The sequence below is a fragment of the Pseudophryne corroboree genome, chromosome 6 (genome assembly GCF_028390025.1).
Source record: "Pseudophryne corroboree isolate aPseCor3 chromosome 6, aPseCor3.hap2, whole genome shotgun sequence".
In the NCBI taxonomy this organism is placed as follows: domain Eukaryota; kingdom Metazoa; phylum Chordata; class Amphibia; order Anura; family Myobatrachidae; genus Pseudophryne; species Pseudophryne corroboree.
In genome coordinates, this window is record NC_086449.1 from 497,994,963 (window position 1) to 498,018,859 (window position 23,897).

Here is a 23,897-nt window from a genome sequence, read left to right on the forward strand (position 1 = left end):
TGCCCTTAGCAACAGCATTTCGGGTACTCTACGTATTAAAACACAACATCTTGCTTTTTCCATCTTAGCAGTTCTAATACAAGGGAGATACCCAGTTCCTTAGCCTCTGGGCTTCTCTGTTCACTTTGTGTGTATTTTGTTACCCTATCACCTTCTGTGTACGTTATGTCATATCCCCCAGTTTGTCTGTGAGTCCATCTGTTTTGCATAACAGTTCAAACACCAGTACATTCCTGCAGACACTGGAGTGCATAACAGTTCTGACACCAGTACTTTCCTGCTGGCACTGGTGTGCATAACAATAGGTATACCCAAGGAAATAGGATTACGAGAGTTGGAGAGGTATCACCAGGATACTGTGCACATATCGTACAAGCTGATACGTGTACTAGACAGATGGGAGAATTAGGGTTAGGAGATTTCACATGGAAGATGTGTAATATGGTTATGTCCTACTCAGTCCCATATGTTCTCCCCGATGATGCATATTTCATATGCGGGAGGAAGGCGTATAAGTGGCTTGCCCCAAACTCTGAAGGATTGTGTTATATTGGAAAAGTATTGCCTGAAGTAATGACTGTATCACATGCCAAAATGAAAGATATACACCGTGTTGCCCAAGCTCCTTATACTCACACCCATTACGAGCACGTAGTTAAACGGCACCTGATAGAAAGAACAGAGCATCCGGCCTCTGACATGATCCATGAATCCACCGGGATTCAGTTTCTAATCGCGTTAGACATCACTCGCACCGCCAGAGGAGTGTTGAATTATAAATACATATCTGCGCTCGCAAATTTGTTAGACAATATCACAGAAATGTATGATGACACGTTTAGGTATACTGGAAGAGAACTTCAAGCTTATAAAACAGAACTGGTTCAGCATAGAATGATTCTCAATTATCTCACGGCAGTGACAGGTGGATATTGTGTCACACTGGCAACGCAGTACGGCGTGAAATGTTGCACATATATTACAAATAGTACCGAGGACCCGGTCGAGGTCATAGACCAAAAGATGGACGATATTCTCCAACTGAAGTGGGAATTTCGCAGGAGACACAATCTCACTCTTGCTGCTGTAGGTAATGAGCTGACTGGTTGGGTGTCATGGTTGAACCCGCGAAATTGGTTCACTGGTTTAGGAGAATGGGCTCAAGGACTCATAATGGATGTTGGGAAGTTTCTCCTATGTATCTTAGGTGTTATCATAACGATTGGCTTGATATTTAGATGCGGTCAGGCTTTAACGAAGTGTAAACGAAGTACCAGGGTGATGAGTTTAAGGAGTGAGGAAATTGTAATTCCAATGGATTTGATTTATGACCCAAATGTAGAAACAATGATGTGATGAAAATGCGATTTCTACGGTCCGTTTCTTTCACCTGTTTTTCCGTTTTCTCCAAGGTAAAAAGACCCACTTGGACGAGGAATTTGATGATCCTGTATACAGACAACTGATGGATTAAAGAAGAAGTTTTGACAACCTTATACACAGATATTTGATGAACTTTGCCATAGATCCCCAGTTTCCCTAGAAATTTTAAAATTACGCTAGCCCAACACTTTTGTAAATCTATGGACATTGACAAAGCTTTTTGCCCACACGCCTTTTGGCAAAAGCACAAAGAAGACTGCATTCAACAGACACCGAACAAGACTTCAACCGACAAATGTTCATTAACCTGACATAGAATACCACTGCATTTACCATAATTATGTCTTTTCTTCATCTCTACAACCTTCAGGTAATTACACACATAGTCGATAGGGAATACAGGCACAGATATCAGCAATCACATATTCCCCCATTCATGTATCATCAACTAAAATGTGCTCCCCATTTGTTACAACCACAGCCGAAAAGAGCTCGGTAAAGTTTGACAGCCCATCCACAGACCCGTACCACGGGATAAGAAGGAATTCAAATGTATACTTCGCAATGCCTCGAAGCTTGATTTAAAACACGTACGGCACGATGATACATGACCCCCAAACACGGATTCATACACACATGCTTCTGCTATCTCACTAGGTCATACCCTTTTCCTACCTTCTCCTCTCCTCCCCTACCCAACCATGTAAATGTATCAACCCCTGACATATATTTTTCTCTTTTTGAAATGTTTTAGGAAGTGGCAGTTATTGTTGACTGCCAAAGGGTGGACTGTCAAAGTCAGAAAAATATCACGATGCACACTGCCATATTTGCACCTCATACAGGTCCGCGCTGCGCATGCGTGCGCTCTCCCGTGCGTGCGCATACTCGCTGTTGCGGGCACCCGCGGGCGCGCAGTGTGTGCATTTACGGTAGAGTTCATGTGTTCGTAGCGTGCGACTCAATCGTTACATATTTTCACTATATAATGTATTTTGTAGATTATGATCCCTTTGATAGATTCTGAAAGTTTGGTTAATGTAGCATGTTCATGGACAGAGAAATCCCTCGTTGTTTGATACAAAGGGTCAGACAGGAGTAATACAGTGGTGTTTAGTATCCATCGGAAGAGTATTTAATTAGCAATATTCCGGTGTTGGTTTGAAGCAGATTAATTGCTCGTGCGAATAGTTATGGACATAAGAAGTTTATGTCCATTTACTATTATTTGCACTTACTTATTCATGCGGCGGGAAACCCAGTTTCCCACCCACCTGAGCAGTTGGAAATCGTCACAGCCCACCTGTATGAATCAACCTATGACCTTTTGTTATGATGCGAGGAGGAATTCCTGTGTCCAATGAACAATGAGATTGTAGGGACCATTGAATTGTATTGTGTGTGGGGCATAAATAGACAAGCCGATCACATCCAGCTCACTCTTCAACGGTTCTCATTGCTGAAAATCGGGAGCTGGATGTCCAGAGGCGCATGCGATCGTTCCCCTTGTGCGTAAGTTTTCTCCGCAATCATATTGTCTTTCTTGTTATTATGGGCCATATCTCTCTCTCTCTCTCTTCTCCTTTTTTCTTTCATTTTCCCTTAAAACGTAATTGTATTGTATTGTATTTACTGTGTAGTTATCTGGTTAGTTAGTCTATGTTATATTGTAGTGTGTGACTTGTAATTGTATTATTCTTTTTCAAGTATAACATTCATATTAGGCGTTAGACCCTAAGCACGGTATTTGTGTATTTCTTATAGTGTTAAGTATTCTCAGAGTGTCGGTGACGCTCGAACAGCTTTTAAGTTAATAAGGTTACACGGTGTTGCATCTACACTCAATCTCTGCACCAAGGTTTACTGCATAATACACTGTTTTATGGTATAGTTACAAAGGTTTAACATTGTGAGCGTCTGCGCCGCTGGTGATCTACTCGTGGTCTCGAGCGTTCGCATCGCTATAGCAAATCATTACGTTAGTCGGCAGCCAATAGTGTGCCTGCCTGTGATCTCTTGGCCGTGAGCGAACGTGACGCTTGAGCGTCTCGACCTCGGCTAAGCGATTGCTACGCAACGTGCGTACCCTTACGGTACTCCATACGTCAATAGCGTACAGTGTTCTTAGACCTCATAAAGGGTTTTAAATAAGATAAATATTTAGCTTTATCACTGGGTACATGGATGCTTCTTCCTGGTTCCGCCTCGCGATGTGACATTAAGATGTCACACCGCGCTCCTTTGCTCCCCGCCTGCGCTCAGTCTCTTCTCTCACTGGCGCTCCAATCCTCATGTGCCGCGGCCACCACGTCAGCGCCACAGGCAGCATTCCTCTAATGAGGACTCGGAGCCGGAGGACACACATTCATCAGAAGAAAACAGAGGGAGAGAGAGTTCACTGAGGGAATAACAGCTTCATACTTTGTGGCGTAATGTGAATTCGACTCATACTGTGTGGCGTAATGTGAATTTGGCTCATACTGTGTGGCGTAATGTGAATTCGGCTCATACTGTGTGGCGTAATGTGAATTCGACTCATACTGTGTGGCGTAATGTGAATTCGACTCATACTGTGTGGTGTAATGTGAATTTCGGCTCATACCGTTTGTGTTATGTGTATTTCGGCTCATACTATGTGGCATAATGTGAATTTCAGCTCATACTGTGTGGTATAATGTGAATTTCGGCTCATACCGTGTGGTATAATGTGAATTTCGGCTCATACCGTTTGTGTTATGTGTATTTCGGCTCATACTATGTGGCATAATGTGAATTTCGGCTCATACTGTGTGGTATAATGTGAATTTCGGCTCATACTGTGTGGCGTAATGTGAATAAGGGGCACTACTGTTAGTAGCTGGTGAGCATGGGTACATGTGTGACAAATGCTGGTGTCCCGCATAGTTGAAGTCTGTTGGCATAGAAAGAGGAAAATGTAACTCTGAAGGCTCATGTGTAAATGTTAAACTTTACTTGTGTTATATTAAAACTTAAATGTTGGGCCCCCTAAATCTCCTGTACTTTTCAGAGTGGCCCACTCAAAATCAGGGTGTAGGTGCTGGGGGGTGCAAGTGGTGGGGTGTGTGAGGGGGGTGGGGGGAATGTATATGCACTAGGCCCCCACTCTGTAGTGCCGCTACTGCGTCAGGGTTAGGTTCGGGAAGTGTGAGCAGCGATAGGGTGCAGCGGCAGCTAGGACTCAGGGTTATGCCATAGTGGCCAGTGGTCACACCATTATGTTTCATTTTATTTCTCTGGTGTGTATTATATCTACTTTATTATAAGGAACTAGAAAGAAATTAAAGCCATGTTATTTTACTGAGATAATGTAAAATAGTGCTACACGTCCCTGGTCGGTGCTGGACACGCCCAAAAGGCGGTACTAGACACAGCCCTCCGGCGATGCACCACGTAATAAGATTAGCTGCGCATGCCTATGCCTGAGTGTATTTCATTATTCTGTATCATTTGCTGGCCCATTGCAGAGTGCTAGGAAAAAAAAAAATTCTTGTATATCTTTAACAAGACAGATGCCAAGTTTTACATGTGACATTTTATCTACAAAGTTATACATTATATTGACTTTATGGTCCACTGGATCAAAGCTAAAAAATAAAGTTTTATATATTTCGTATTCCAGTGCATACGTGACCAGCGCCAGAAAAAGTGATCACCGTTTCTCTGTACAAATATTACTCTGGCTCTTTTATGGTAGTCAGATCGATCACTCATCTGGCAGCTCCAGGAGTCATCACGCGCAGGACCAGCACACCTAACCACATTGCATACAGATATACACAGGTAAGTTAACACATTGCAAATAACAAATGTTGCTCCTACACAGAAGAGAGATGGACATAAGGGAGCAAAATGCTAAATAATTAACTTGTCAAGAAATAGTAAAGGGCAGTATGTCAGGAATCGACTTACCAGGCTGACATCCGTCCGCCGCTGCGGACTCCGTCCTGGCTCCCTGCGGTCACCTGTCACCTATGCCCCTGCCATGGGACATCATCAAGGGCCTGGGAACACTCCTGAGACAGCGGGCATGTAGCGCGCCGCGTCCCTGCTAGGCCGCAGCGTGGGCGCCGCCATGACAGTCTGTAAACAGCCAGTACACTGCGGCCAATCCGGTGCTTGGCCGCACCCACTTTCCTTCACTCATCCAATCCCTGTGCACCATGGGGTACATAAGAGACTGCAGGATCAGTCTGCAGGCATCCTGGACTTTGTGTCATTCCTGCGACCCATGTGAAAGGATCTGTTCCTGTTCCTCCTGTGTTCCTGGTTCTCTGGTTAAGAACTTGTACTCCTGGTTACTCTGCACAGCTCCGTGGAACTTCAAGGCCCAGCAATACCTGCAACCTGCAACAAGGCTTCACACTCATCACCACCTTGTGTGCTTCAGCCTGCAGTTGAGACTGACTCCAGGTGTGTTTCATTCCTCCACCTGTGATACAGCTTGCTGCTGCCAGTGCCTCATCACCTGCACTGTGAAGTCAGACTCCTGCCTCTGCTCAGGTTTGCCATTCTACACCTTGCTGCCTAAGTTTCCTGTTTTAAAACCTGCACTGGTTTCCAAACCAGAACCATTTCACAAGCACTTGTTCTTCTGTTTATATATTACCGGTTATTATTTTCTCAAGTCATCTGTCATCCATTGCCATAGACTTTCAGTTATCATGCTGAGTGATTGACTTTATTCATCTGTTATTATTGTTTCTGCTACCATCCTGTTTAATATCATCTGCCAAATAAATACCATTGCGCTCATGCGCAGGAACGTTATCCAGCCTCCTCGTTTTCTCCCATCTACCTCCACTGACCCACTAGCGCCCCCTCCGGGGACACAGCCCAAACACAATCTGACAGTAAGTCCAGGATCTATGGACTCGGATGGTGGACGGAGTGTGGGGTCAGAGGCCTTGCAAAATCTGGTCTCCCGTCTGGATGGTCAAGAGGTTGCGCAGCAGCAGATGCTTCAATTCCTGCAAGGGATGTCCTCCCGATTAGATACACTACAGCAATCCCTGCCTAGTGTACTCTCTCCTACTGTTCCTGTTACTCCAGCACCTGCCAGTGCTGTGAGTTCTTCTATGCCGGCTGCATCAGCTCCAGTGTCACGTCTGCATCTGCCCGTGCCGAGCAAGTATGATGGCAGTCCTAAGTTATGTCGCGGGTTTCTCAATCAATGTGAAATACAGTTTGAGTTATTGCCACATAATTTCCCCACGCCAAGATCCAAGGTTGCCTACATCATCTCCTTACTCTCTGGATCTGCTCTGAGTTGGGTGTCTCCTCTGTGGGAACGTGCTGACCCTCTGATTAACAACTACACAGACTTCGTGTCAACCTTCAGACGGATCTTTGACGAGCCTGGTCGTGCGACATCAGCTTCGGCAGACCTGATCCAACTTCGTCAAGGTACCCGAAGCATGGGACAATATGTCATCCAGTTCCAGACGTTGGCTGCAGAGGTTCAGTGGAACAACCAAGCTCTGGTAGCAGCTTTCTGGCACGGACTCTCGGATCGGATCAAGGATGAATTGGCGACCCGTGACATTCCTGTTCAACTGTCTGATTTGACCTCCCTGTGCATTAAGTTGGACTCTCGCATCCGCGAACGCAATAATGAACGCGCTCGGAGTGAGCCACGCAGATCAAGGTTCATACCTTCTGTACAGTTCCAGTCTCCCTCTTCTGACGAGCCTATGCAGATAAATAGGTCCCGCCTAACTCCTGAAGAGCGGGCAAGAAGAATACGTGAGAGACTCTGCCTATACTGTGCTGCTGCGGGCCATCAGATTAACTCCTGCACGGTGCGTTCGGGAAACGCCAGATCCTGACTTGTAAGGGAGGAGTCAAGTTAGGATCTTTCAGTCAAGCTCCTTCTCAACAAGACCTCATCCTTCCAGTGATGCTAGAGACTCCAGTTGGGCTCCAGTCTGCGTCAGCATTAGTGGACTGCGGTGCTGCAGGAAACTTTATCACCCAAGCTGCGGTAAATAAATTTTGCCTATCTACCTGTGAACTTTCTTGTCCAGTTTACATTACTGCTGTGGATGGTAGTCGAATCTCCAAGGGGAACATTTCTCATCAAACTGTTCCAGTGGTTCTGGGAGTTGGATTTCTCCATTCTGAACTGATCAAGTTCCTGGTCATCCCTCAAGCCACCCAGGAGATTGTCTTGGGCATGCCCTGGCTCCAGCTACATAATCCACAGTTTGACTGGTCAACGTTGCAGCTTACCTCATGGGGTTCACATTGTCATCAATCCTGCTTAGCCCAAGTGTGTCCCATTAAGTCTACCGAAGTAAAGACACAGTCAAGTCTCCCAGCAGCTTATCAAGACTTCTCAGACGTCTTCTGTGAAAAGGCTGCTGATATCCTGCCGCCCCATAGGGAATGGGATTGTCCCATCGATCTCCTTCCTGGCAAGAAGCCACCTAGGGGGCGCACCTACCCGTTGTCTGTTCCTGAAACTGAGGCGATGAGTAATTACATCAGAGAGAATCTTCAGAAGGGATTCATCCGTCCGTCATCATTTCCCGCTGGTGCAGGTTTCTTCTTTGTTAAAAAGAAGGATGGAGGACTGCGTCCATGCATTGACTATCGGGGTCTCAATGACATTACTATCAAGAATAGTTATCCATTACCACTCATTACCGAATTATTTGACAGAGTTAAAGGAGCCCGCATCTTCACCAAGTTAGATCTCCGCGGTGCCTATAATCTCGTCAGAATCCGGAGTGGTGACGAGTGGAAGACAGCTTTCAACACTCGAGATGGCCATTATGAATACCTGGTAATGCCATTTGGGTTGAGTAATGCTCCAGCAGTGTTTCAACACTTTGTGAACGAAATCTTTCGTGATGTCCTGTATAAGTACCTCGTTGTTTACTTAGATGATATCCTTATCTTCTCCCAAGACCTTCCATCTCATCGTCTACAAGTTTGTGAAGTTCTCCGACGTCTTCGTGAGAACCGGCTCTACGGGAAACTATCTAAATGCACCTTTGAAGTTCCCTCTATACCCTTCCTGGGTTATATAATTTCCGGATCGGATCTTCAGATGGACCCGACAAAATTGGAAGCTATTGCCAATTGGTCCATTCCAAACTCTCTCAAGTCTATCCAGCGATTCCTGGGTTTCGCCAACTACTATAGAAAATGTATTCGAGGATTCTCCACTCTCATCGCTCCTATTACCAACCTAACTCGGAAAGGGGCAGACCATTCCAACTGGTCAGAAGAAGCCTTGGCAGCCTTCCAGAAGATCAAGCTAGCCTTTATGTCTGCTCCAGTGCTGTCTCAGCCAGATGTCAACAGACCATTCGAGTTGGAGGTAGATGCCTCTACAGTTGGGGTTGGAGCTGTTCTCTCCCAGAAGGGATCCGATGGGAAAGTCCACCCTTGTGGATTTTATTCTCGAAAGTTTCTTCCTGCAGAAGCTAACTACTCCGTGGGAGATCAAGAACTACTGGCGATCAAGCTGGCTCTCGAGGAATGGAGATATCTCCTAGAAGGGGCCAAACATCCGTTTAATATCTACACGGATCATAAAAACCTGCTATATTTAAAGGCAGCTCAGTGCCTTAACCCTCGCCAGTCCAGGTGGGCTATGTTTTTCTCACGTTTTAATTTCAAGCTTCATTTCCGCCCAGGTTCGCAGAATGTGAAAGCCGACGCGTTATCCCGATCCATGGAATCTGAAGAAGGAACATCTGACTCAGTGCCACATTCCATCCTGAGTCCCGTGGTTTTCGCTGCATCTCAAGTCTCCCCAGCTCCTCCTCCTGGTAAGACTTTTGTTTCCCCAGATCTCCGTCCCAAGTTGCTATCTTGGGCCCATCAATCCAAGTTTACTGGTCATCCTGGGGTCCTGAAGACCTACAAGTTCCTTTCTGCTACATATTGGTGGCCAAAGATGAAAATGGACATCCAGGATTTCGTGGCATCCTGTCCTAAATGTGTGCAGCACAAGACTCCTCGTCAGTCTCCAGCAGGTCAGTTACAACCACTGTCTATCCCTAGTCGTCCCTGGTCACATCTGTCCATGGATTTTATCACCGACCTTCCTCCTTCTCAAGGACATAATACCATTTGGGTTGTAGTGGACAGATTCACCAAGATGGCTCATTTTGTTCCTCTCCAGGGTCTCCCTTCTGCCCCAAAACTTGCCCAAATCTTCCTACGGGAGATTTTCCGCTTACATGGTTTACCCTCTGAAATAATATCTGACCGGGGGGTACAGTTTGTAGCGAGGTTTTGGAGGGCCCTCTGTTCTGCCATGCAGGTCAAACTGAAGTTTTCATCTTCATACCATCCTCAGACGAATGGGCAGACAGAGAGGGTCAATCAAGAACTTGAGACTTTTTTAAGATTATATGTTTCATCTTCCCAGGATGACTGGTTCGATCTGCTCCCATGGGCCGAGTTTGCCCACAACTTTCGATACCATACTGCCACTGAAACGACACCATTCTTTGCAGTATATGGGCAACATCCCCGTGTACCTGATTTCCAAGAACTCCCTCATATGGATGTTCCTGCTGCCACTACTGCTCTGACTCAGTTTTCATCTATTTGGAGAAAAATTCACGTTTCCCTCAAAAAGGCCTCCAGTCGGTACAAGGTCTTTGCCGACCGCAAGAGACGTGCGGTTCCCCATTTGAAACCTGGGGACAAGGTTTGGCTATCAACCCGTAACCTCCGTCTCAGGGTCCCATCCATGAAGTTTGCACCACGCTTCATTGGTCCTTACCCTGTCGAAAGAGTCATCAACCCAGTGGCCTATAAATTAAAGTTACCATCTTCCCTTCGTATACCTAACGCTTTTCATATTTCTCTCCTCAGACCTCTAGTCCTAAACCGCTTTCAGAATACTCTTCCAGTAGGTCCCAAGGTTCGAACTCAGCGGGGCGTGGAATTCGAGATCAACAAAATTCTGGACTCCCGTTGTCGGTATGGACGTCTCCAGTACCTGGTCGATTGGTCCGGTTATGGCCCAGAGGAGAGAAGTTGGGTGAATTCGTCCGATGTCCATGCTCCTAGGTTGGTCCGTGTCTTCCACAGCACTCATCCCTCCAAATCACGTGGGTGTTCGGTGTCCACCCCTAAAGGAGGGGGTACTGTCAGGAATCGACTTACCAGGCTGACATCCGTCCGCCGCTGCGGACTCCGTCCTGGCTCCCTGCGGTCACCTGTCACCTATGCCCCTGCCATGGGACATCATCAAGGGCCTGGGAACACTCCTGAGACAGCGGGCATGTAGCGCGCCGCGTCCCTGCTAGGCCGCAGCGTGGGCGCCGCCATGACAGTCTGTAAACAGCCAGTACACTGCGGCCAATCCGGTGCTTGGCCGCACCCACTTTCCTTCACTCATCCAATCCCTGTGCACCATGGGGTACATAAGAGACTGCAGGATCAGTCTGCAGGCATCCTGGACTTTGTGTCATTCCTGCGACCCATGTGAAAGGATCTGTTCCTGTTCCTCCTGTGTTCCTGGTTCTCTGGTTAAGAACTTGTACTCCTGGTTACTCTGCACAGCTCCGTGGAACTTCAAGGCCCAGCAATACCTGCAACCTGCAACAAGGCTTCACACTCATCACCACCTTGTGTGCTTCAGCCTGCAGTTGAGACTGACTCCAGGTGTGTTTCATTCCTCCACCTGTGATACAGCTTGCTGCTGCCAGTGCCTCATCACCTGCACTGTGAAGTCAGACTCCTGCCTCTGCTCAGGTTTGCCATTCTACACCTTGCTGCCTAAGTTTCCTGTTTTAAAACCTGCACTGGTTTCCAAACCAGAACCATTTCACAAGCACTTGTTCTTCTGTTTATATATTACCGGTTATTATTTTCTCAAGTCATCTGTCATCCATTGCCATAGACTTTCAGTTATCATGCTGAGTGATTGACTTTATTCATCTGTTATTATTGTTTCTGCTACCATCCTGTTTAATATCATCTGCCAAATAAATACCATTGCGCTCATGCGCAGGAACGTTATCCAGCCTCCTCGTTTTCTCCCATCTACCTCCACTGACCCACTAGCGCCCCCTCCGGGGACACAGCCCAAACACAATCTGACACAGTATAGAGAATACGTTCTATACTGTACGAGGCACTTTGTGATGAAATATCTGACACCTAGCTTTCACTGTAGACAGGAAAGAAGGAAAGGGATAGAGGATGAAACACATCATGGACAGTGAACATATGGTCCTATTAGCCCTGGCATATTATCATTAATATTGTGTTTAGCTCCGATTTATAGATAGCAGCTATTTGTGAAGTAGTATGTAACATATTAAAGATATATATATATATATATATATATATATATATATGGAAAAAACGAGGAGAGGACAAGCGCCTAATAGTGCAGTAACTTCACACCAATTTTGGTTATTTATGATGAAGTGTCTATAGGTAATCTGCGTACCGGAAGTTGGATTTTTAGCAGGCACATCAAAACACAGCGGCTGATTCCTCCAATTAATTTATCTGCACCACAACAGGTCACGTAGTAAAATAAACGGGTGTGTCAGAAAGGATATCTTCCAGTCAGTCTGTTCGCAGGAAAGCGCGGTCTGTAATCAACCAAAGAGAGAGACGCCTCTCATAGTGCAGAAATTATTTATCAAATAAATTGGGGTTCACACAAATCGATAGGTATTTAGCGTACCAGAAGAAAAACACCATACAGCATATCATAAAGGTCTTTTTCAGGAGTGATCGTCCTTCATGAAGGTGTATAATACCGGAGTTCGTAATTCCCCGAGCATAAATGAGAATCACAGGCTAAAAGACATGGGTTTTATTTCATATACTGAGGGTGGCAATAAAAATAACCTTTAAAAAAGAGAAAAATAAAAAGTTCATAAAGCTTATCTGGATAATTCGATAATTTTCAGGCAGTCCGGGGTATGTCCACAGTGCATGCCCAAGGTCAGGGGTGTTCAGAACAGGTCCTCTACGCGTTTCACCTATCAAGGCTTCTTCAGGAGTGTCTATGACTAGCCTGTGATTCTCATTTATGCTCGGGGAATTACGAACTCCGGTATTATACACCTTCATGAAGGACGATCACTCCTGAAAAAGACCTTTATGATATGCTGTATGGTGTTTTTCTTCTGGTACGCTAAATACCTATCGATTTGTGTGAACCCTAATTTATTTGATAAATAATTTCTGCACTATGAGAGGCGTCTCTCTCTTTGGTTGATTACAGACCGCGCCTTCCTGCGAACAGACTGACTGGTAGATATCCTTTCTGACACACCCGTTTATTTTACTACGTGACCTGTTGTGGTGCAGATAAATTAATTGGAGGAATCAGCCGCTGTGTTTTGATGTGCCTGCTAAAAATCCAACTTCCGGTACGCAGATTACCTATAGACACTTCATCATAAATAACCAAAATTGGTGTGAAGTTACTGCACTATTAGGCGCTTGTCCTCTCCTCGTTTTTTCCAGATTCATTTGTCACTAAACCTAGTGACACCCTGAAGGACTGAGCTGCCATCTGCAGGGTATCCTGTGGAACTAGGGTGCAAGTTTGACAAACCTAAGACATTTCTTGAATATATTATACTGATTAAAAAGGGAAGTAGCGCACCAACCATACTTTTTTCCATATATATATATATATATATATAGAGAGAGAGAGAGAGAGAGAGAGAGAGAGAAATGGATCTATGATGTTTCTCTATTTTGCAAGTAACTTAACAGCTAGATAATTGAGGTAAGGTACAAATGTTATAGGGCGCTCTGCTTTGAACCAGCCCCTTCATCATTGGGTTACACCCACCTGACCCGGTATCAGGGAGATTGCTAGACTCTCCAGGGAGTCAAGGAGATCACTACTATTTCAAGCATGGTCAACATGTACAAGTGACATTCACTTTCAGGGGTAAGCTCATAACTGTACCTACATAGCTTTCTTTACTTACTCATTAACAAACACTATACATACTTTACATACATGTAATAATTGTATATATAAGTTCTTAGATGCCAGTTTCACATGGTGTATTTCTTTACATTGCATGGTACAGTGCTAACCACTAGAGGTCATCACAGCTCAAGAAAACAGTTACACAAAAAAAAAAAGAATTTGAACATGAAAATGAAAACTGAGCTTTGCCATTTTGGTTTGGCAAAACAAGTATAACATTATACGGAAAGCTGAAAAAATATATACATATGTATTTGTAACAGATGGAAAGTTAGGATAGGAACAAATGTCATGGCAAAATAAGTCTTAGCAATTCTGTCCAAGGCCCTGCAAATAAGTTGTTTAAATGATGTGGCCTTATAGTGGTAGTAGAATTGTATTGTTTATACAATTCATTTATAGCAGTTTCAGACAGTATGACCAATCTAAAATGCATTTGTGAGTAAACATTGCAAATTGCAAAAGACAACTATATTGTGTATACTGTAGCACACAGAGGGACTGATGCAGAGCTGCATGAAAGTCCATTATTGTGGATGGATCCTGCAATGTTTAGCATTGCACCTGCTTTATAGCCAAACTATGGGTGATTCAGAGTAGTTTGTAACTTAGCCACTACTTCATGTGCAGCTGATTGGGTATGGCTGGGCAACAACACAACAGGGCATTAACACGTAGGATACTCGGGAAGGGTGGCACATGATCTCCCGGCTGTCGGGATCCCTTCGCTCAGCATACCGACGCCGGGATCCTGACCACCAGGATACTGACAACTATTTTCCCTCTTGGAGTGTACATGACACGCCTGGAGGGAGAATAAATAGCGTGGCAAGCGCAGCTAGCCCACACGGGTCCCCTTTGAGCTCACCCCACTGTCGGCATTCCGGCAGTCAGTATCCCGGCGCTGATATGCTGGGTGCTGGGATCCAGAGTGCTGGTGAAATGTAGTACACCCACTAGGGAAAATGCAAGGTTTGTAGGAGGGGATCCGGTCAAAATGCTGTCGGGATCCTGCAGTCGAAATACCGATGCCGGAATCCCGACACTCGTCATAATACTGATGCCGGAATCTCGATAAGGTCAGGACACCGATGCCGGAATCCCAAAAACCGGCACGCCGACCATGACTACAGCGGGAGGGTTAGGTTTAGGGCCGGGGGTTAGGTTTAGAAGACACCCCGGGAGGTTAGGGTTATGCTGCGGGAGGAGAGAGGTTAAGGTTAGGCTTGCAGGGGGGATGGGTTAGGGTTAGGCACCACTGGTTGGAGGTTAGGTTTAGGCACCAAGGGGGGAGGGTTAGGTTTAGGCTACAGGAGGAAAAGAGGTTAGGTTTAGACAACAACGGAGGAGGTCAGGGTTAGGCGCCAAAAGGGAAGGTTAGAGATAGGCTGGGAAGAGGGGAGAATATCCCTACCTCAACCCTGTCTGGAATTCAATTGTCAGGATGCAGGGTCGGTATACCGAACGCAGCATACCGAATGCTGGTCATTCATACCCAACCCTGTAGGAGGATACAGGGACAAACACATCAGCAAATGTGCTTTATAAATAAAACACATTTAGTGATGCAGGTCGGGGTGTCATAAATCCGTGAATCATGACATTATGCCATGAGGGGGCAGTGTTCCCTCTGTGGGAATCCATTGTAGCGTCGGAAACAAAGAAAAAAACTTGGTCCATCAGGGGAAAGTTTTGTGGGACTCAGAAACCCCACCTGCATTCATCACTGGAATAAGTGTGGCAGGATCTGTGGGTTTTCTGGACTTGAAGCAGAACCTGAAGGTTGTGTATATTGGAGGTCGTATGTAAGAAATTTGGGTTTCTCCTCATAAGTGAAACTGAACTATTTTTTGACTCTTGAACATGTACAGGTAGAAATCTGAGAATGCACAGTACTACAGTCACTGATTACCAGTAGAGGATGGTAAATATATCATCAGGACAGGGAACTGCGGAGAGTGCCCAATATGGGGCGGTATGTAACAGAGTGCAAGTTCGCCATACATTCGGGATGCCGTCCAAACTTAGACTTTTTTTAAAAGGGCAATCGGGGGCATCTAGAGTGTGCCGGCTCTGTCTGGGCCCCCTCCTTTCTAGCAAGCAGCGCTGTAGAGCTCTGGTCACTAGGGTCCCTAGGGGACCCTAGTGCTGCCCAAGAGTCTAGAGTGCATGTGCAAACCTCTGTGAAAATGGAGCAGCGGCCATTTTCCCAGTGATTTTCCTACTGTGCGAAAAACTGGTAAAATTGAGCCCAACCATTTTCCCAATGATTTCTGTAGCGCTGCTGCTGCGCCGTGGGACTCCAATGGGTAAGTATTAAAAATAATGATTGCAGAGTGTGCGGTGTGGGCCACCCTGGCACCCGGGGGTCCATGTGCAATGCACACACTGCACTCATTAAAAATACGCAAGTGGGGGCAATCATTTACCAGGCATGGTATTGCCTTGTAAATTAATGCCCCATTAAAAAAAAGTCTGAGTTCAGCCGGCATTCTGCATGTCTGACGAACTCGGACTCTGTTACATCCCACCCATAGCGCTAGTGTTTAGGGTCTGTATTATGATGCTTACAGAAAGCAGCCAGTACTCAGGAGGCAATGGAGGATATTGCACAGCAGCACGTATAGTTGAAGTCTATAGAGGAACCAACTATATAACTGATACTGAGTATACAGTTGTGCTCAGAAGTTTACATACCCTAGCAGAATTTGTGATTTTCTGCCATTTGTCAGAGACTATGAATGATAACTCACAAACTTTTCTTTCACTCATGGTTAGTGGTTGGGTGAAGCCATTTATTGTCAAACAACTGTGTTTACTCTTTTTAAATCATAATGATCCTGATCAAAAGTTTACATACCCCAGTTCTTAATACCGTGTATTGCCCCCTTTAACATCAATGACAGCTTGAAGTCTTTTGTGGTAGTTGTGGATGAGGCTCTTTATTTTCTCAGATGGTAAAGATGACCATTCTTCTTGGCAAAAAGCCTCCAGTTCCTGTAAATTCTTGGGCTGTCTTGCATGAACTGCACGTTTGAGATCTTCCCAGAGTGGCTCAATGATATTGAGGTCAGGAGACTGAGATGGCCACTCCAGAGTTTATTCTGCTGTAGCCAATGACAGGTCAACTTGGCCTTGTGTTTTGGATCATTGTCATGTTGGAACGTCCAAGTACGTCCCATGCGCAGCTTCCGGGCTGATGAGTAAAAATTTTCCTCCAGTATTTTCTGAAAACATGCTGCATTCATCTTGCCATCAATTTTGACCAAGTTTCCAGTGCCTTTGTAGCTCACACATCCCCAAAACATCAGCAATCCACCTCCGTGTTTCACAGTAGGAATAGTGTACCTTTCCTCATAGGCCTTGTTGACTCCTCTCCAAATGTAATGTTTATGTTTGTGGCCAAAAAGTTCAATTTTGATCTCATCACTCCAAATGACTTTGTTCCAGAAGTTTTGAGGCTTGTCTCTGTGCTGTTTGGAGTATTGTAAGCGGGATGCTTTTCTAGCATTTGCGTAGTAATGGCTTTCTTCTGGCGACTCGACCATGCAGCCCATTTTTCTTCAAATGCCTCCTTATTGTGCATCTTGAAACAACCACACCACTTTTTTTCAGAGAGTCCTGTATTTCAGCTGAAGTTATTTGTGGATTTTTCTTTGCATCGCGAACAATTTTCCTGGCAGTTGTGGCTGAAATTTTTGTTGGTCTACCTGACCGTGATTTGGTTTCCACAGAATCCCTCATTTTCCACTTCTTAATTAGAGTTTGAACACTGCTGATTGGCATTCTCAATTGCTTGGATATCTTTTTATATCCCTTTCCTGTTTTATACAGTTCAATTACCTTTTCCCGCAGATCCTTTGACAACTCTTTTGCTTTCCCCATGACTCAGAATCCAGACACGTCAGTGCAGCACTGGATGAAAGATGCAAGGGTCTTTCAGGAGTCCAGAAACTCACTGACCTTTTATACACACACTGATTACAAGCAAAACAGATCACAGGTGAGGATGGTTACCTTTAGTAGCCATTCAAACCCGTTTGTGTCAACTTGTGTGCATGTTATCAGGCCAAAATCTCCAGGGTATGTAAACTTTTGATCAGGGTCATTTGGGTAGTTTCTGTTGTCATTATGATTTAAAAAGAGTAAACACAGTTGTTTGACAATAAAAGGCTTCACTCAACCACTAACCGCGAGTGAAAGAAAAGTTTGTGAGTTATCATTCATATTCTCTGACAAATGGCCAGAAAATCACAAATTCTGCTAGGGTATGTAAACTCATGAGCACAACTGTATGCACAAAACTTGAAAGAGCATACTGGAGACTGAGGAGAGCACTCAACAATGGGGACCGACAATGAGCATGTACACAGGAGCAAACTGAAGTACACTGGAAACTGTGAAGAGCCCCCAGAAGTAGTGACTGGCACTGCGAGTAATCATAGCAGCAGATGGAGCTCCCTGGAAACTGTGGAGAATGCCCAGCAATGGCGACTGGCACTGACAGTAAACACAGCAACAGATGGTGGTATTATATGGGGGCAATAAAGGCACTGGCTACTATTAAAATGCTTTGGTGTTTGTTACTGGCATAATGCAGGGTATTAGAGGTTATTATAATATGCCACAGGTTTTGGAGGCTGGCATAATGTGCATATACTGTACAAAGGACAGGTATAATGTGTGCCCACTGTGATATTGTTACGTTCCTGATGCTCAGAACTGGAGAGATGTAGTGATGCGAGTTCAGAGCACCAGAACGTGACGCTGAACTAAGGAGAGATACGTGAATAGCCCCTAGCACCCTACCTCCGTTGTCTTACCCGTGTGGTCGACTCATGCCTGAATGACTATGGTTTCTTGGGCCCACGGCAGCCGTGTTTAAAGGGCGGATTAGGTCTGCCCAACTCCGATTCCCCCAGGTCTTAGAGAGAGACAAAGCATGAACCGAGACAGGGTAATAACAAGGGGACCTCTAACTAAAACAAACAGAAGCTAGGGGCTACTAACTACCCTAAAACTAAAGGTATGTGCGGCACGCCGCCAAGGAAAAAGAACAACAAAAAGATACCACTGTCCGTTCCCCCACATGGCACCGCCGAGTTCCGGGGAGGACAGTGAAAAGCGGAAACCTCCGCAAAAACCTCCAACACAAAAGTAATACAAAGTTAAAGCGGCCTAGGCCACAACTCGCGGCAGAAGCCGCTACTCACGAAACCGGGAGAGAACCCCAAATAACAAGAACCCTCGGATGACTGCAACAGGTTCGTATAGGACAGGAAGGATTCCCAGGACCGGCTTCAGAACTCCAGGACTCGGGAGCACAGGGAGCAGGACCGACCAGATACAGCTAAATCAGGTACAGACGTTACCAGGCAGGAACAGCATGCAGGAAGCTATCACCGGCGTCTGTGCCAGGTAGTGAGGGAGAATATAACAGGGAACCCTCCAATAACTGCAGTGAAGCTTGATTAATAATGTCGTGCAGCTGCCCTGCTGCACGACCAGAGCTAACAGGTGTGATGATAGACAGGAAGCAATGGGGAACCCGGTTAGACAGAGATGTCCCCGTTGCTAAGGACCTGGCGGCTCAGCGCGCACGGTGTCCCCTAGTTGCTAGGCGCCGGGTGGTCAGGGAAGGAGGTGCAGCGGCCGTGAGCGTCGCTCGGAAACAGACCGAGCGGCGCCGTGGACCGCGGCCCCTAACAGTACCCCCCCCCCCTTGAGGAGGGGTTAAAGAACCCCTAAAGCCAGGTTTCGGAGGAAATTCCTGAAAGAATAATCTCTTAAATTTAGGGGCATGTAGATCCTTATCCAGGACCCAAGACCTTTCCTCCGGACCATAGCCTTTCCAGTGAACCAAAAAATAAAGCCGGCCCCGGGAAACTTTTGAATCTAAAACCTTCTCCACCAAGAACTCTTGTTGCCCCTGAACATCCACCGGAGGTCTACCCTGGGAAGTCCTCCGAGGGAATCTCCTGGAAGAAAAATACTGTTTCAGAAGGGAACAGTGAAAGGTATTGCCAATTTTGAGTGATTTAGGCAAGCGTAGCCGAAAGGCAACTGGGTTGACCTTCTTAATGATAAGGAACGGTCCAATAAATTTGGGTCCCAATCTAGCCGAGGGTTGTCGGAGCTTGATGTTGCGGGTTGATAACCACACCTTATCTCCCACCTTAAAAGTGCATGGGCGTCGAAACCTATCAGAATTTTTTTTTTCTCGGAAGGCAGCCTTCTTAAGGGCAAGGTGCACCTTTTTCCAAATCGTTCTGAGATGGGAAGTTAAGGTCAACGAGGAGACTGGAGAATGAGGGAAAAAAGAGTTGGCTCTAGGATGAAAGCCAAAGACCGAAAAGAATGGGGACTCCTTGGTGGAAGAATGACAAGAGTTATTATAGGCAAATTCGGCCAAAGGAAGAAATTCAGACCAATCATTCTGAAGTTTGGCCGAATACAACCGTAAATACTATTTTAACGACTGATTAACACGTTCAGTTTGTCCGTTAGATTGTGGATGGTACCCAGATGTTAAAGAGAGTTTCATATTTAATGAGGCACAAAAACGTTTCCAGAAACGGGCGATGAATTTCGGTCTCCGATCAGAGACAATATCCCTGGGTAAGCCATGGAGCCTGAACACATGGCGGAGAAACAAGACTGCTAACCCTTGAGCAGAGGGTAATCGGGGAAGAGCAATGAAGTGGGCCATCTTACTAAAACGGTCTATTACCACCCAAATGACTCGAAATCCGGCTGAAAGAGGAAGGTCCACCACGAAATCCATGGATATATGTGACCATGGCCTGAAAGGAACGGCTAAAGGTATGAGCTGCCCGACCGGCAACGATCGAGAAACCTTATGCTGTGCACAAACCTGACAGGAACGGACAAATTCCCCTACATCTTTAGAAAGATTAGGCCACCACACTGAGCGAGAGACCAACTCCAAGGTCTTAGTGATACCCGGATGACCAGAAACTTTGTTATCATGAAACTCAGCTAGAACAGTACCTCTCAGAAATTCAGGGACGAAGAGACGGTCCGCAGGAGTAACTTTGGGAGCCTGCTGCTGAAGCTGGACTAGCTGTGTAAATAAATCCTGTGTGAGGAATGCCCGGATGACAGACGATGGAACTATGGGGGTAATAGCTGGATGGTTATTGTGAACCGGAAGAAAACAACGTGACAAGGCATCAGCTTTCGTATTCTTGGAACCGGGCCTGAAGGTGATAATAAACCTGAAACGAGTAAAAAACAGCGCCCAACGTGCCTGTCGAGCAATAAGCCGTTTAGCTGACTCAATATACTGCAGGTTCTTGTGGTCAGTTAATACCATAATGGTATGCCTAGCTCCTTCCAGCCAATGCCTCCACTCCTCGAAAGCCCATTTAACTGCCAACAATTCTCGATTACCAACATCATAGTTGGATTCTGCGAAGGAGAATTTCCTGGACATGAAGGCACAAGGGTGTAATTCCTGAGACTCTGGGTCCTCCTGAGAAAGGATAGCCCCCACTCCAACCTCTGAGGCATCTACCTCGACAATAAAGGGGAGCTCCGGGTTAGGGTGCCTGAGAACAGGAGCTGAGACAAAGGCCTGCTTCAATGCCAGAAAGGCAGACTTGGCTTCAGGCGACCAATTGGAAGGGTCCGCTCCTTTTTTAGTCAATGCTACTATAGGAGCGACCAAATCAGAGAAGGTATGAATAAAACGCCTATAATAATTGGCAAACCCTAAAAAGCGCTGAATTGCTTTTAAGTTCGTGGGTTGTGCCCAATTTAGGATGGCCTGGAGTTTTTTTGGTTCCATGAAAAACCCCTTAGGAGAAATAATATACCCCAGGAAGGACACTTCTGTGATGTGGAAATCACATTTCTCCAGTTTGGCGTATAAATGATTCTCCCGTAATTTCTGAAGGACCAGTCGCACATGGGTAATATGTTGTTCAAAAGACTCAGAGTAAATCAAAATGTCGTCTAAATAAAAGACTACGAACTTTCCTAGAAAGTCACGAAGGACGTCATTAATGAGATCTTGAAATACCGCAGGAGCATTCGACAGCCCAAACGGCATCACCAGGTATTCATAATGACCTGACTGTGTGCTGAAAGCCGTCTTCCACTCATCCCCAGATTTTATTCGGATGAGATTGTAAGCCCCTCTAAGATCGATCTTGGAGAAGATAACGGCAGACCGGAGCTGATCAAAAAGTACTGAAATCAATGGCAAGGGGTAGGTGTTTTTAACAGAAATTTTATTCAGAGCCCGAAAATCAATACATGGTCTGAGCGACCCATCTTTTTTCTCAACAAAAAAGAACCCTGCACTTAATGGAGATTTCGAGGGCCTAATGAAGCCTTTTTTCAGGCTCTCCTGAACATAATCATTCATTGCCGTGGTTTCCGGCCCGGACAGGGCATATAATCTCCCCTTAGGTAAAGAGGCACCGGGAACTAAATCAATAGCGCAGTCATAGGACCGATGGGGAGGCAGTACATCCGCATTACCCTTGGATAAAACATTGGCAAAGTCCTGATATTCCAAAGGAATAAGTTCTGGGGTGACTGCCGCAACCCGGACTGGACGGGAAATACACTCCTTAACACAAAAGGGACCCCATTGGGAAATCTCCCCAGACCGCCAATCTATGGTGGGATTATGAAAGGCAAGCCAGGGGTGACCCAAAACTACGGGGACAGCCGGACAATGGGTAAGGTAAAATTCGATTTTCTCTGAATGTAGGGCCCCCACTGTCAGTTGTACTGGAGGTGTGCGGTGAGTGATAACCGCATTAGAAAGCGGACCACCATCCAAGCCGTGCATGGTGATACGTTTATCCAAAGGTATCTGTGGAATGCCTAAAGCCTGAGCCCAACCAAGATCCATGAAATTTCCCGCAGCTCCACTGTCGACGAAGGCCGACACCAACGAACTGAGGCTACCAAAGGAAATTTTTACAGGAACTAATAAGGAGACATTAGAGGAGATTAACTGCAGACCCAAGTGAACCCCCTCACTACTCACTTGGTCAGAGCATTTCCCTGCTTATTCGGGCAATTACGTGCGATATGTCCCTTGCCACCACAATACAAACAAAGACCAGAATTTATCCTTCTGGTTCTTTCCTCTGGGGACAGCCGGGAGAGACCCATTTGCATGGGCTCCTCGATGTCCTCAGGAAAAGTATACACACATGGACTAGGCCTAAAAGTAGCTCCTCTTTCAGCCCTCCGCTCTCTGAGACGACGATCAATTTTAATAGCAAGCTCCATAAGTTTGTCTAGAGTCTCAGGAGCGGGGTACTGAAGGAGACTGTCTTTAATAACTTCAGACAAACCGAGGCGAAACTGACTGCAGGGCCAGGTCATTCCAACCAAAGTCGTTCGACCAACGGCGAAACTCGATAGAATACGCCTCTGCTGGATTTTTCCCTTGCTTAAGTGCACGCAGGTGACTCTCAGCTGATGCTTCTCTATCAGGGTCATCATACAAAAGGCCTAAGGACTTAAAAAAGGCATCTACTGATAGCAAGGCAACATCATCCGCTCTTAGCCCAAAAGCCCAGGTCTGTGGATCACCTTGGAGTAAAGACATCACAATCCCGACCCGTTGAGACTCAGTACCAGAGGAACGGGGCCTTAAACGAAAATAAAGCTTACAAGCTTCCTTAAAATTAAAAAAATCCTTTCGGTTACCCGAAAAACGGTCAGGTAAATGCATTTTTGGTTCTGGAACCATACTCGGGGAGGCTCACAAAAGATCTTCCTGCGATCTCACCCGAAGAGTAAGGTCCTGAACCATCTGAGTTAGTTCCTGAATCTGGTTGGCCAAAAGCTGGCTGAGATTTGGACCTAAAACTGCCGGATTCATGAGGCCGAATTTCTAGGCCCACCAATACAAAGGAAAAAATTAACTCTTTTTTTTTTTTTTTTTTTTTTTATGGCCGGTGATAATGTTATGTTCCTGATGCTCAGAACTGGAGAGATGTAGTGATGCGAGTTCAGAGCACCAGAACGTGACGCTGAACTAAGGAGAGATACGTGAATAGCCCCTAGCACCCTACCTCCGTTGTCTTACCCGTGTGGTCGACTCACGCCTGAATGACTATGGTTTCTTGGGCCCACGGCAGCCGCGTTTGAAGGGCGGATTAGGTCTGCCCAACTCCGATGCCCCCAGGTCTTAGAGAGAGACAAAGCGTGAACCGAGACAGGGTAATAACAAGGGGACCTCTAACTAAAACAAACAGAAGCTAGGGGCTACTAACTACCCTAAAACTAAAGGTATGTGCGGCACGCCACCAAGGAAAAAGGACAACAAAAAGATACCACTGTCCGGAACGCCGAGTTCCGGGGAGGACAGTGAAAAGCGGAAACCTCCGCAAAAACCTCCAACACAAAAGTAATACAAAGTTAAAGCGGCCTAGGCCACAACTCGCGGCAGAAGCCGCTACTCACGAAACCGGGAGAGAACCCCAAATAACGAGAACCCTCGGATGACTGCAACAGGTTCGTATAGGACAGGAAGGATTCCCAGGACCGGCTTCAGAACTCCAGG